Below are 13,118 nucleotides of genomic sequence, written 5' to 3' on the forward strand. Positions count from 1 at the left end.
AAATATTGAGGATATTTCTTGTCTTTGCAGTTCAGCTAGACACACAACAATAGCCAGAGGCCTTTTAAATGAATTATGCCAGTTTGTGTGGACTATTAACCTCTGGTTGAAAAACAAACAGGATGGACTGAAGAAAGAATATGAACACAGTTTTGGGCTAGCAGAGTTAGATTTCCCACTGCATTAAAACTGATTTGAGTCTAAATGGGGAAATAACACTACTGAATATTTGTTAAGGATCTTGAATATTTATTAGGAAAGCTGTTGAATTTGATTAGATGAATATTTTTATTCAAGCACTGTATTTAAGTCTTAATAAATTTGCAAATCAGAGAGGAAAAGATTTCCAGACATGTGGAAATTTCAGGAAGGTAAGCCACCATTCTTCACAGACCTGGAATGGCATCTCAGAAACAAGTACCTGCTTTATCTTTTCCAATAAAGAAATCAGTGTATTTCAGATTACCCAGGTATTCAGATCACTTTGAGTTTTCAGATTTGATAACAGTTTTTTAGTAACAAGGTTTTCCTGGCTTTCTTTAAGGAGAATTTGTTCTCATTGCTGTAGCTTGCAGCAAATCTTTTTTTACAACACTTGGTCAAACTTCATTCTACTAAAAAAATAAAAAAACCTTGAAACATTTTTAAAATTATTATCTTACATCAAGAGGGACAATTTTTAAAGTTGGTATTGTAATTTCCTGGCTAAAATAGTGGGGGGTCTCTTGACTGAATGCCAAGATTTCTTGGCATTAGGCAACTACAGAGCCAAACAGGTCCCCCTGAGCTTCTGATCACTGGCCTTTATCAAGGAGCTTGAAATATCCCTGTGTCTGAGGATTTTGTTCATTTCTGATTCACCTAATGCTTAAATATAAAGGAAAGCCTATGAGCAGACTGATTTCTGCTGTCACATGGTCGTGGCAGAGTTTGGCAGAATTTGATCCAATTATTTGGTCATGTTACTTGCTGTGGTTCGTGCTTGTTTTAAGGCAGTGACACTCCTCAGCCCAGTGGCCCCTTGGCAGATGCTCTATTTGCCTCAAGTGTTGTGTGACTGGAACAATGAAATTATGATTTAAGAAACAAATCATCAGTTCCCACGTGAAAGGCATTTATTACATGGATGTTGCACATCCATGTGGTATATTAAGGTGTATAAGAAAAGGAACCCAGAGTTTCCTCCTGTGGACATCATCGACTTCTTTCACCAAATGAAAAGATTAAAAAAATTTTGTTTCATAAACTTCAAGTAAATGGTTGGAAACACGGAATCAGTCTTTTCTTTTTATGAAACAAGATATCCAGGCTTCTTGTATTAGCAATGACTCCTAACTGCACTAGAGGAAAAAATCCTACATTTTATACTCTTTAAAACCTCTGTACAATGTTTGAGAAATATCTCTTCGGTTACAGTAGTGCAAACAGCCTTTTCATGTGTGTTCATATCTACTTTGTGTGTTTTTGGGCCAGTTAGCCATACTCGGCGTGGAATTATTTGTGTTCTGAACAGCAAGCATCAAACTGAGAGGTACCAAAAGGTCAGATTTTGTCACTGACACAAATCTTGTAATGACACTGGGATTTCTTGTAGTCCCCTGGCTTTAAATCTGATTAAGCTTTTTAGAGAAGTGTGTGTTCATATCTACTTTGTGTATTTTTGGGCCAGTGTTAGCCATACTCAGCCTGGAATTATTTGTGTTCTGAACAGCAAGCATCAAACTGAGAGGTACCAAAAGGTCAGATTTTGTCACTGACACAAATCTTGTAATGACACTGGGATTTCTTGTAGTCCCCTGGCTTTAAATCTGATTAAGCTTTTTAGAGAAGCCTCAGCTGAAAACTTGCTCCCCAAGGACCAGGTTCATGTTATCTTCAGGCAGAAGGAATGCCAAGAAGACACTAAATGATATGTCTGTGCTGCTAAAGATGGGATCCACAGCCACATATAGATGTACACCTAATATACTTGTGTAGATGTTTCCCAAAAAGACAATCCCAGTGAATCATGAGCTCTTTAGTGAGAGTGAACATAATAATACATTTATTAACAGGGGCAACAGATGGACTAGCTGGTTTAGCAGCTGGGTTTCCAGTGATTATTCATGCAGACTGAAGTAAGCAGTGACGTATTCAAAGAAAGCAGTAGGAGCTGACACCTCCTGAAGCTGAGCTCCAGTTGAGCAATCCCTGCTCACCAATATCCTGGCAAAGGCAATGGTACAGTTTGCATTAGGAAATCTCAGAAATCTCCTTTTAATAATCTCATGGCATGATTTGAATTTGCCATGAAACTGCCAGGTACTTCATAGGAAACCTGCAAGATCCCAGAATTTTTTCCTGCATTTTTATGTCTGGTGCTAGGGTTCAGACTGTGTATTATTTGATTGCCATGACTGGCAGGGCAAGGAAGGTAATGGTAAACAGAGAGAGTTTGCTCACAGTAGGTCACGTTAAGGATCAAGATGATTTATTAGGGTGTTGCTAGCAAGAAGTGATATTTTCAGTTCATCAGTCCCAAAGGATCCTGCCTAAACAAAAGCATGCTTCCTCAGATGTAGGAGCGGATGTGTTCTGGAAAACCTCCAGAGGAGAAAGAAAACCCAAATTCCTGGAGTCCCATGCTTGTTATTTAAATGCAGTCAGGGTGTCATTAATGCTAACAAGTGTTTTTGGTTACTCCATTGAAATTAGAATCTAAAAAAGCTGAACAATAAGAATGTATAAGATACAGTGTTTTTAATGGATTGAGAATGCTGGCTTTGTATTCTGTAGTACCTCAGTGTAATCTGAAATGCACATTATGATGACTTTAGTACGTTGGATTGTTAGGCTTGCTTTGTCATCCTTTTTTAAAGTTATTTTACAACTTTGTTATGTTTTGACAGATATTTCTAGCCTTTGTAACTGTAGTCAAATGTGTTGTGAAATCTCAGTGATGTCCCTGTTGAGTGATTTGAAAGTACATCCAGAATTTCCTCTCTGTCCAAGTTCTGTCTCACTGAATAGTTGTGCACTAGGCCAATAAGGAACGTATTCAAAGATGCTTAAATTATTTAGGTGCCAAGCACTATGGAAAGGCAGTGGGATTTAAACTGCTTTGGTTGATTTAATTGCCCCACATGCTCAGTCTATTCAAGATATTCAGGCTTGTGCAGAGGATGTGGGGGGGACGGGGCCTTTTGCTGGCCAGCTGACTCAGTTGTCTGAAATGTTTGTGGGGTGGTTTATGGCTTGTGCTTCCTAATTGCTTGGAGCACACATCTCCAAGGAGTGTTCCTGCTTCAGTTGTGCAGAATTTTGTTTCTTACCTTAAATTCTCTTATTCCCCGTTAGATTTTTTTTTCTTAATTATAAAAATTTGTTAAGCTATTTAAGACTAACTTACTTGGGTGGTTTTTAAAAAAAAAAATCAACAAAGTTGTGTGACTTTAATCTTTCAGGTTATTCATCCATTAATTCATCTCCTCTTAGAGTTTGGAGTTTAAATTCAGACTCGTAGTGGCTCTCCCACCTCCAGGGGTTTGGAGTTATTTATTACTTATTTCTTACTCTGGAATGATGAAGTTCTTGCTGAATTTTTAAGAAAGATGGTGTTTCTTTTATACGGTGGGACAGCTCTTGTAAACTGCTGCTGAAAAGGAAGTAGCAGAGGTGCTCTGGGCCCTCAGAGGAACCTTGGTTTCTCAGCCCTCTCCCAGGGGGTCAAAAAATCTAAAGAACTAAGGGAAGTTAATTACTACTTATGTTTATAGTAGTATAATTTCATCCAAAACTTTAAATTTGTGAAGAATTTCCCTTTTACTTTAGTTAGCATTTGGTTGGTCTTCTAATAAAAAACTATGGTTAACTCTAGAAAGTCAGTATTTCATTTCTTAGTGGAAGTATGTAAATTACTGTTAATTCTTTAAATGAGTATAACATAAGAAAACTGTCATATGGAATCACTTATGGTCTTGTAATTTTAGTAACGATTCGGGTAATAAGAAGAATGTTGGCACAATAAAATCTTAACCCAAATACTTGAAACAGAAATATGCTTTTCTTTCTATGATTTTTGTAGTCATCCAGGCCTGTGCATGCTATAAAACTGAATAATTCCAGTTTTACGTCTTGAGTGTTCTTCTTGATTGAGCACTTAGATTCTTTGTTTCCAAGTTTTCAAGGTTTGTAGTCAAGCCCAGGACATGAAATCAGCTTCGTTCTGTTCCTCTGTTGTGTTAAGGACTCCTAGTGTGACCACAGACTGGAATTCTAGCACTAAAATTGAGCAGATGATATTTATTAGACTTGCCATTGACTTTTATTGCAATGAGAGCTCTGTTTGCACTTCAGTTTTCTTCTCTGTAATGTGGGGGTGATATTATTTGTCTCAGAGGTTATGCATGGGCAAATCTTTGAAGAAAGTTTGGATCAGTAATGGAAGGAGGCCTAGAAATCTTTGCTAGAAGTTGCAGGCTACTTTCAGGGTAGAGTTTGTTCTTAATTTTACAAAAGTAAATAAAGCTGAGAGATGAACCAGGTAGCAGATGATAACATCCTGACACAGCTGTGGTTGCATTTATTTTTTAGCCATGAAATACAGTATGTCATATATTTCTGTGAGACAATCAGCAAAGAGTATTTTTACCAGTTCTGAGAGAAAGGTAAATATAAGCCTGTGCATTATTTTGAAGAAAACTGTTTTCCTTCTGCTATTGGTTAACCATCTCTGCACATTGTTCTCATGATTATACAAATTTGCAATCCACTGGCATTGTTTGACTTTTTTAGTTGCTGTTTTCAGCTGGTTAAGTTTTGATACAACCACTACAGGCACACCTATGTCTGTGTTTCATTTCAGTACTTTTCCTTATTGGTAAAAACATTGAGTGTAGGAGGAAGTAATGGGTGGGAACCCAACCCAAGATGAAAACACCAAAAAGGCCAAGCAGTTCTTTGACTTTTACAGGGGTAAATTCACAGGACCCATTAGTGGTAAAAAAGTACTAATCTCTAACGTGTGCTGTAGGTATGTGTACCTTGATAGATGGCCTGTGTCCTGACTGGTGACAGCAGTGAGCCATGTGATCTGTCTGTCCCCATCCCAATCACATTTTGGACGTCAGAACAAACACACTGTGCTTTCCAGAGTGTGCGTGCAGCACTGGGAGGTATGAGGGCCTGTCTCAAATTAGTGACAACAAAATGTCTGGTGTTATCAGCTGATACAGCACTGCACAGAGAGCTTTGCTTTGAGTGGATTACAGGCTGTAATGCACTGTATTTATTGGCAGAATATTTCAAATGTATGCATCTCTAAGCAGTAAGGCATCACAGAAATAATTTCATTTTTCCCTAACAGAAGCTCTTTCTGTCCATATCCAGCATTGCACAGTAACTGAATTCTCTTGTTTCTTTTCTATCTGAGTATTTTAACCTTCACAACAGTATTTTGCAGTTTATAGAGCTTGTTGTAACATATAAAAGTTAACTATAGAGCTAAATACTTTGTCATTAATAAAATGAGCTATGTGATCAGAAGTATTGGCCTCAAGGTAAATCTTAATTTCTATAAACTGAAAGTTTCCTATTGAGCTTTACTTTTCATAAGAAAATTGAGACTGTTCATTTCTTCAGGTAACAATAGCTCAGATTCTCCAAGTTTTGTTTCTGTCACTGACACTGGCACAGAGATGAGTAGTTTCAGCTTTGTGCCCTTCTTTCATCTCTTGTAAAATGGAAATTATTATCTCTCTTTGAAGAATCTCCTTTTGTAAATTCTAAATTTGTAAATTGTAAAGCTGGGACTGATTGCTTTGCAAGTGTGCTTCAGTCTGCAAAGCAGCCAGCTCAGGGTGGGGAAAAGTTTAAAAAAGTTTTTAATAAGTTTTAAAAATTAATCAAGATCAACATTCTGACTTGTTTAATCATTTTATTTGTTTGGTTTCTTAATAATTCTGAGATTTTTTGGGATGAAAAATAACTATTCAAAGGCTTTTCTCTTTAACAGTGTTAGAGATGCATGTTCTTCTTCTGGCTGAGTCTCAGTCGTGTTCCCATGAAGCTGAAGTGCCAAGTGAGCTGCTAAATGTAACTGCTCTGGTTTTTGGGGCTTCTGTTCAGTGCTAGGAAGCCTCTGTAGGCCAGTTCTTAGCCCCAGCTGTTCGTGCTTCCACCCATCCCAGAACATTATTCGATATTATTTGGTATGCCAACTGAATATTGCCAGATGAGACAAAAAGGAACATGTGAGGTGCTGCATTAGTAAGGAATTCAGTGTTTTCCTCTCAGGTTGTGCTCAGGAACACCTGCCCCTGTTTTCCACGTTTTCCAGCAAGCGTGGACATGGGCTGCTGCAAGCACAGACAGGATGCAGGCGATCCCTTACTTCAGCCAGGAGTAACCGTGGTGCTGCTCGTGCCAGCTGGGGACATGCACTTTAACACTTCTTGTACAGCAATTGGCAGTGGCCAGAAACCTTTGTTCTTTACACAGCAGGAGAGAGAAATGCAAGTTCATGCTGAATTGCAGGAATATATTGATTCATTTATTTTGTGCATGTGATAAAAGTGATTAGATTATAAAATACTGGCAGTTTGCAGTATATATAGAGAATGTGTGTGCAGCTATTCAAAATATTCTTATCTTGTGCTTTGTTTTAAAAGCTTCTAATTGTTTCTGAGTCTTAAGTAGCTGGGTTTTTTGCTGTCATATTCAGCATTTATTTGTCACTCGTTGTTCTGATTAATTTAGAAGTAACAAAGTAAGAAATCAGGAAAATCCTGATTTTGAAGCAGGTAGATGCTATAATGCTCAGTAACTATCTAATTACTGGTAGTTTTTCTGTTGTTGCTTTTTTTTCCTCTAAGGTTTGTGTTACCATTTCTAAATGTATTTTGGTATATACTTTTCCATGGGTTACAAGACTACAAGATTTTGTATGCCATTATTACCTTTATTTCAGCAGGATTTTAACCAAAAAAACCCACTGATTTAGTTTATGTGCTAATAACAAATAAAAACTCCATCAAACAATGACAGATTCTTAGAGGACTTTATTTGAGTGTAATACTGTGTATATCTTAAGCTCAGAATTCTCTTTTTTCACCTTTCTATCCAAGAAAGCTAAGTTATCACAAAGATGATTTTACAGTTAATTACCCAAAAGAATTTCTCTGATTTCCTTTTAATATTACTCATTTGCATTGCTAATATTAATTTCTTCTGGGAATACAACTTTGTATCCCCTGGACCATACTTTTTTTCTGAAATAATTGTGGAATTGTGTTTACCAATTTACATCACATCAGAATTATCTTTGCTGATTTCCTGGGCTAACAGGCTGTGTATCTTTATGCAGAAGAAAGGAGAATGAAGTGAGAACTGTGAAGGACTGCTGCCTCAGAACTGCTGTTGCCATAGAGCTGCTAACGAGGAAAAAAAACTGCAGCATGGATTTCTTGTGCTGCTGAAGGTAAGATGAGGGCACAGCAAAGACTGTAGGAGGGGGAGGGGAGGCGAGGCAGAGGGAGGGAGAAGAGGAAGAAAGTCTGCGTCCTTGCTGTCTAAAAAAGGAAATTCAGTGTCAGTGTTCATGAGCAGAACTGCTGGTGCAGAAGAACAAAGCTATCTCAGTTGTTTAGGGTAGCAGGAGTGATGAGCAAGCAAGCACACTCCCATGCTTTCAGGAGGAAATGCTGCAAAGAAAGGAGGGAGAAGAAGAGTGACTTTTTCCTTTAGAAAATACTCACTGCTGCTTCAAGGTAGCTGCTTTTTGATACTACTTGGGCATTAACATTATTACCCTGGGTAAAGGCAGCCATGAAAAAACTCAGTAGGGAGATAAACAAGAAGAAAAAATGGTGGTAAAAAATTCAGCATAATCTTGAGCTGATTAATATAGTTTGTGTGTATTAAAATGTCTCAGTTTTTACATTCAGCTGTGCAGTGCTGTGAAACCTTTCAAAATGGAAGTGAAATTATGTTTCTTGTGTAAGATTGTTGTGATATGCTGATGTGTTATCAACCTCTAATCAATGATATTTTGTCTTCTGTTACCTAAGTAGATGTCTTTTGAGTGGAAATGTATAATAAATAAATAAAAATTAATACTAGATACTCAAGCATACTGACTATAGAACCAACATCAGACATGCTTTCTGTGGGATCTCTTTAATGGAGTGAGCTTTGTAGTAGTTTAAGACTTCAGTATCATCACAGAATTATCTGCAACACATTCATGCAAAAGCTGCTGCTGCTGTTTCTACATCTGCTGCTGCTGCTGCTTTTACATTCTACATATTTTTGCTATCCTTCACCTGCTCCTTCTCCCAGTCCCTGGGATGTTTCTGAACCCACGTGCCCTGCACAGCAAACCCAGCACACCTGCCATGTTTGCACAGTGGAGCCTTGAGGAGAATAAAACAAACTGTGGAGGCAGCGATAACACTGTATTAGCTATGTTGATACTCCTGTGTTGATATTGCTTAACCATCTGTTTGCTGTGTTATTGAGTGTGCTTGGGTAGATCAGCCCTTTCTCACAATTTCTTGTTTTGCACTTTATCACCATTTATCAAGTAGTATTTGATTGTTCTCCTGTAGTCTGTTTGCAGTTTGGGCCAGAGTGAATTTTTTTCCTATAGCAGCCTGGTAGTAAGACTGTAAACTATAAATGTTAGGGATTCAGATTTTTATTTTTAGTATTACCATCTCTCTCTGTGAAATTGTTATTCTTTGAGTGTATAGAGTTTAGCTCATACATTTCCCAGTCATGAATGGCACTGGCAAGATCTATCAATCATGAATACATAAGTTTCCATTTCCAAAGTTTGTCATGTGGAATTGGATGTTCAAGTGTATTTTTAATAGCCAGACTAATTTTTGATTCAGACTAATTTTGTCAAACTTGTAAGGTATGGAAAGTTCTCCTGCATTCTTTAGAACCATTTTTTTGATTTACTTTGTTCCCCAGTGCACTCGTGGTTGGTAATATCCTGTTAAGGTTTGTGGGGGTCCTCTGAGCCAGTGTATGTGAAGTTCAAGTCTTTGTCCATGACCGAGGCATCCCCTGGCAGTACAAATGATGGTAATTTAGTTCAGTGTCAGCAAGGGGTTTAGTCTCTTTCTCTGAACAATTGATAGTGCCTTGCTGAGGGTGTTGGGACTGATTTCCACAGAGCATTAGGGGCTACATTTCAGAAGAAATCACTGAACTTCTGAGTCAAATCAGTTTGGGTTCTTCAGAGGCATGGGGTGATTATTCAAACAAGTATGACTGTATAATAAACACCTCTTTGTAGAATAAGTGCTAGACAAAGAATGGATGGGACCTATCCAGACAAAATTTTAGTTGCCTTACGTAAATATTTAGTGGATGGTTAGTGTTGAGGTCTAAGATCAATGTAATAGTTTTTCATTGGCAGAGGGGTGGGCAGAAGCACAATGTTGCTAAATGACAAGCTATCATCATAAATTTCCAAATAGTATGACTATTTATCTGTTCCAGCTGATGGATTGATGGTGGCTAGTGTGTATTTACAGTGAATAAGAACAGAGCTACAGTAGTGCTGATACAGAAATGTCTTGAGTGGAGTGCACCCACATTATAACCTTCATATTGCTGCTGTTCCTATGCCAAACTGTCAGCTACAACCCACAGATCTATCAATTTGAGTCAAAATTTCAGAGTCACCTTCGTTGTCTTATGATAGAAAAGCAACTTAATGAAGCTGAACAAGACAGAGGAGTTGTTTGTAAATCTACTAATCTGTCCACATGTTTATGCTGAATTCTGAAGAAAGAGGTGATCTTGTAGTTTATGCTTGGCTTGCCTGTGTCTTCCACCTGGTTTATATTGTGGGAGTGATCAAGAGAAAAAGGAAGTATGGCAAACATTGCCCAGAACACTCTAATCTCTGTGTCTGGGCCAGGAAAAAAAGCTGTTAAGCCACTAGTGCTGCTGTGGTTAATGCCACGGCTTGCACCAATTCCCAAAACACTGTAAAATATAAAAGCTACTTTGATGGCTAATGCTGCCCGTAATTACCTTTTTGAGGTGTTGCACTGCTCAATTTCCATCTCAACCACTCCAGGTAATGTCAGCTTTCCACACGACAGGCTTTGGCTGAGTGGTCCAAGGCCTGAGTTTGAAATACTGAGTACCCATAATGCTATTTAAGGTTAATGGGAGCACAGATTTCTCAGCAAAATATAAATTCAGGCTTCTGCACTCAAACAGGAGATTTAAGTTTTGCAGTCACAAGACTTCTTAAATTATCAGTCTGAATTCTGGATTCCTTCTGGAACTGATTGATTTTTTTCTTTTGCAGAGTCTGAGTTATGTCCCATTATACCCCTTTGTTTTTATTAATTTTGTGAGCATTACCACTCTTTTAGTCAGTATACAGCTAGGAGAACAATTGACACATAAAAGGAAGAGAATTCAGTTATAGCAGATTTACTTCTTCATAATGTTTTATGGCATTAGTCTTTTTTTCTATTGGATTAAATGGCAAGAAATTAACTTCTGCTGATATTCTTAAGGGTTAGAATAAGAAATAAAACAATGTTCCTTTACATGTGTCTGGTGGATTTTTCAAGGCACTCAACTGTAGTGTTTTGGGCATGTAGGACAAAGTCTTTCTTTAAACATGCTCCTCTTAATATTCTGTTCATAAGCATTATGTTCCCCAACTTGAAATCAATAATCCTCAATTCTTGTCTAGCCCAACTGTTTAAGTTTTCTTATAGTAATCTAAGTTTCAGTTAAAAATACATCCTTGTTCATTCTCTGCCTTAGTCAGACTTGTTTTGTTCCCTTGTTTTTCACTGAAACTATAGTATTTCTTTTGTTTCAAGCCAGGTGATCTGTTGGATCTTGTGATAAGTGCATCCAGGGGAAGGTGGAGAAACATCCACCAAATTCATACAGGGCATCTCATAAATATACTTTGTCTTTGTATTTTTAAAACAAATATATTCCTTTGGCTTGACTCTGGATTCTGCAAGGCATTCTGATTTTCTGTGGCTTAATTTGAGTAAGTTTTTAAATGCCTGATCTTGAACCCACAGATCAGCTTTATCTGTAGTCATGACAGAAGAGAAAAGAATCTATGAGGTTTCTAATCCCTGTTACTTCATAGTGGTAGGAGTTACTCCTTTGAAGGTTATGGTTGAGTTTTCAGTGGGCAGCAGATTGAAACCATTGCATGAGCTGCATTATTAGGAGTATTCATTGCAGCAAGATACCTTACCCAACTAGAAAAACCTTCACTCTTTACTCCTTAACACACCCTTCCTTTTATTTTAGAATACAGTAGAAACATTGTGTTATTAATTACATTTTCCCAAATGAACTTGCACATAAAGCTTAATTAAAACTGTGGGAACTGCATTACATTAATGTGGTCTTGTAAACACAGCAGAGTTAGGAATTGTGGGTGAGTAGCTGGTGACAGAATTTAAAATATCTATCCCCATTGTTATTTTTAAAGAATATATGAGGAATTTGTACACTGGATTTGGTACAGCTCTGTCTACATTACAATGGCCGTGTAGTAATCTAATTTCTAATTCTGTAGCCACTTAGACTTATTTATCCTCAGAGCTGTTATTCCTAAATTGGGAGCAATTATCTTGCTGGCTGAGAGACCTGAGAAAACAAGGAAAGAAATGGGTTCTTACATCCTATCAAATAGCATGTTCATCATTAATGCTCCACATGTTCTGATGTCAGGTGTTTGCACAGCTCTCTCCTGTGGCTTACACTGTGTGAACATAGCACTGGAGGATGATTGAAACTGCTGACTGTGATGAAAAGGTCATGTCTGAATTATGGCAAAAATCCAATAGTCCATCCATGGTAAAGCTGAGAAATTTTTCATATGGTCAGTTAAAATATGTGTTTTGTCCCATTGTCACAGATGGAATGGACAGAGGAGGGAGAACATTAAATTCAGACAGCTGCAGAATGGCCATCGTGTGGCTCTGGATGTCAGCAGTATGAGTAAACAGAGGTTTAATTCAGACATATTTTCATACTCCAGACTCCTAGTTCCGATTATCTGTATCAGTAAGAATGCAAGTTTTCTGGTGCGGGAGTAGCCCTTATTTTTCATGTTCATGGAATTACATTTAGAGTGTTATTTATATGCTTTGCTTATAGTAAGTAACTGGCAAGCATCGAAGCTCTATTGCTAGAGCTTAATATTTAAAACAGATTGCAGGGTGTTTTTAGCTACAGTGTTACTCACCCAGAAGAAACGCTGAGTGTTAAGCCTACTAAACCATTCCTGGCAATGACAAACCTGACAAAATTTGGCGATCATGAACCCTGTGACAGAAGCTGTGCCATCTGCTGGCCAAGGAGGAAAGTGCTCGTTAGGCGCTGCGGCCCTGGATTGAGCGCTCCAGCGTGATTCCAGCAGGAGGAGAAGCTGCGAGTTCTGCAGAGCTCCTCAGCAGCTGAGTGGGAGCAGGCCTGGTCAGGAGTTTTCTCACAGCAACTTCTTCCACCCGAAAGTGCTGTTTTGTGATAATTGAAACTTTCTGTGGGAGTGCGTCAATGAGAAATGGAAATGTTCTGTTCTAAAAATATCCAAACATTCTGTTTCAGAATTTTTACACATGGAACACTGATTTTTATTCCAGAATGATTTTTAAAAAGTAATTACTTTTGTAAATTATAGAAGAAAATTGAAATTGTCATCTTTGTGTTAAACAATAATGGACCCTCACATCATCGCTGTAGCACGTGGTAAACGACCACTCAGTCCTGTGTCTCACTACTCATGGTTGTGTATGTGCTTTGTGGGGAGAATACATCAAGAGTGTGATGTTCCTTTCATTCACGTCAGGGAGACTGCAAATGGAAAGATAATTTTGCTTTTATTTGCATCTTTATGTTTTTACATTTTGCATTAATTATTAAATTGCTACTGTAATTTAAAGAAAAACTGTTTTGAGCTTATACTCCTGTTAGTAATTCAGTATACACAAAGAGTTTGCAGTTACAGCCGAAATCATACCAGTCAAATATTCAGAAGAAAAGAAGCAGAGAACTAAAGATGACTCCCAAGGCTTTCATTGGCATAGCTTTGTAAGTTTAGTTCTTGTCAAAACAAGAAGATAGCCTTT

Source organism: Passer montanus, unplaced genomic scaffold (assembly GCF_014805655.1).
Source record: "Passer montanus isolate IOZ18808 unplaced genomic scaffold, ASM1480565v1 scaffold29, whole genome shotgun sequence".
Taxonomy (NCBI): Eukaryota; Metazoa; Chordata; class Aves; order Passeriformes; family Passeridae; genus Passer; species Passer montanus.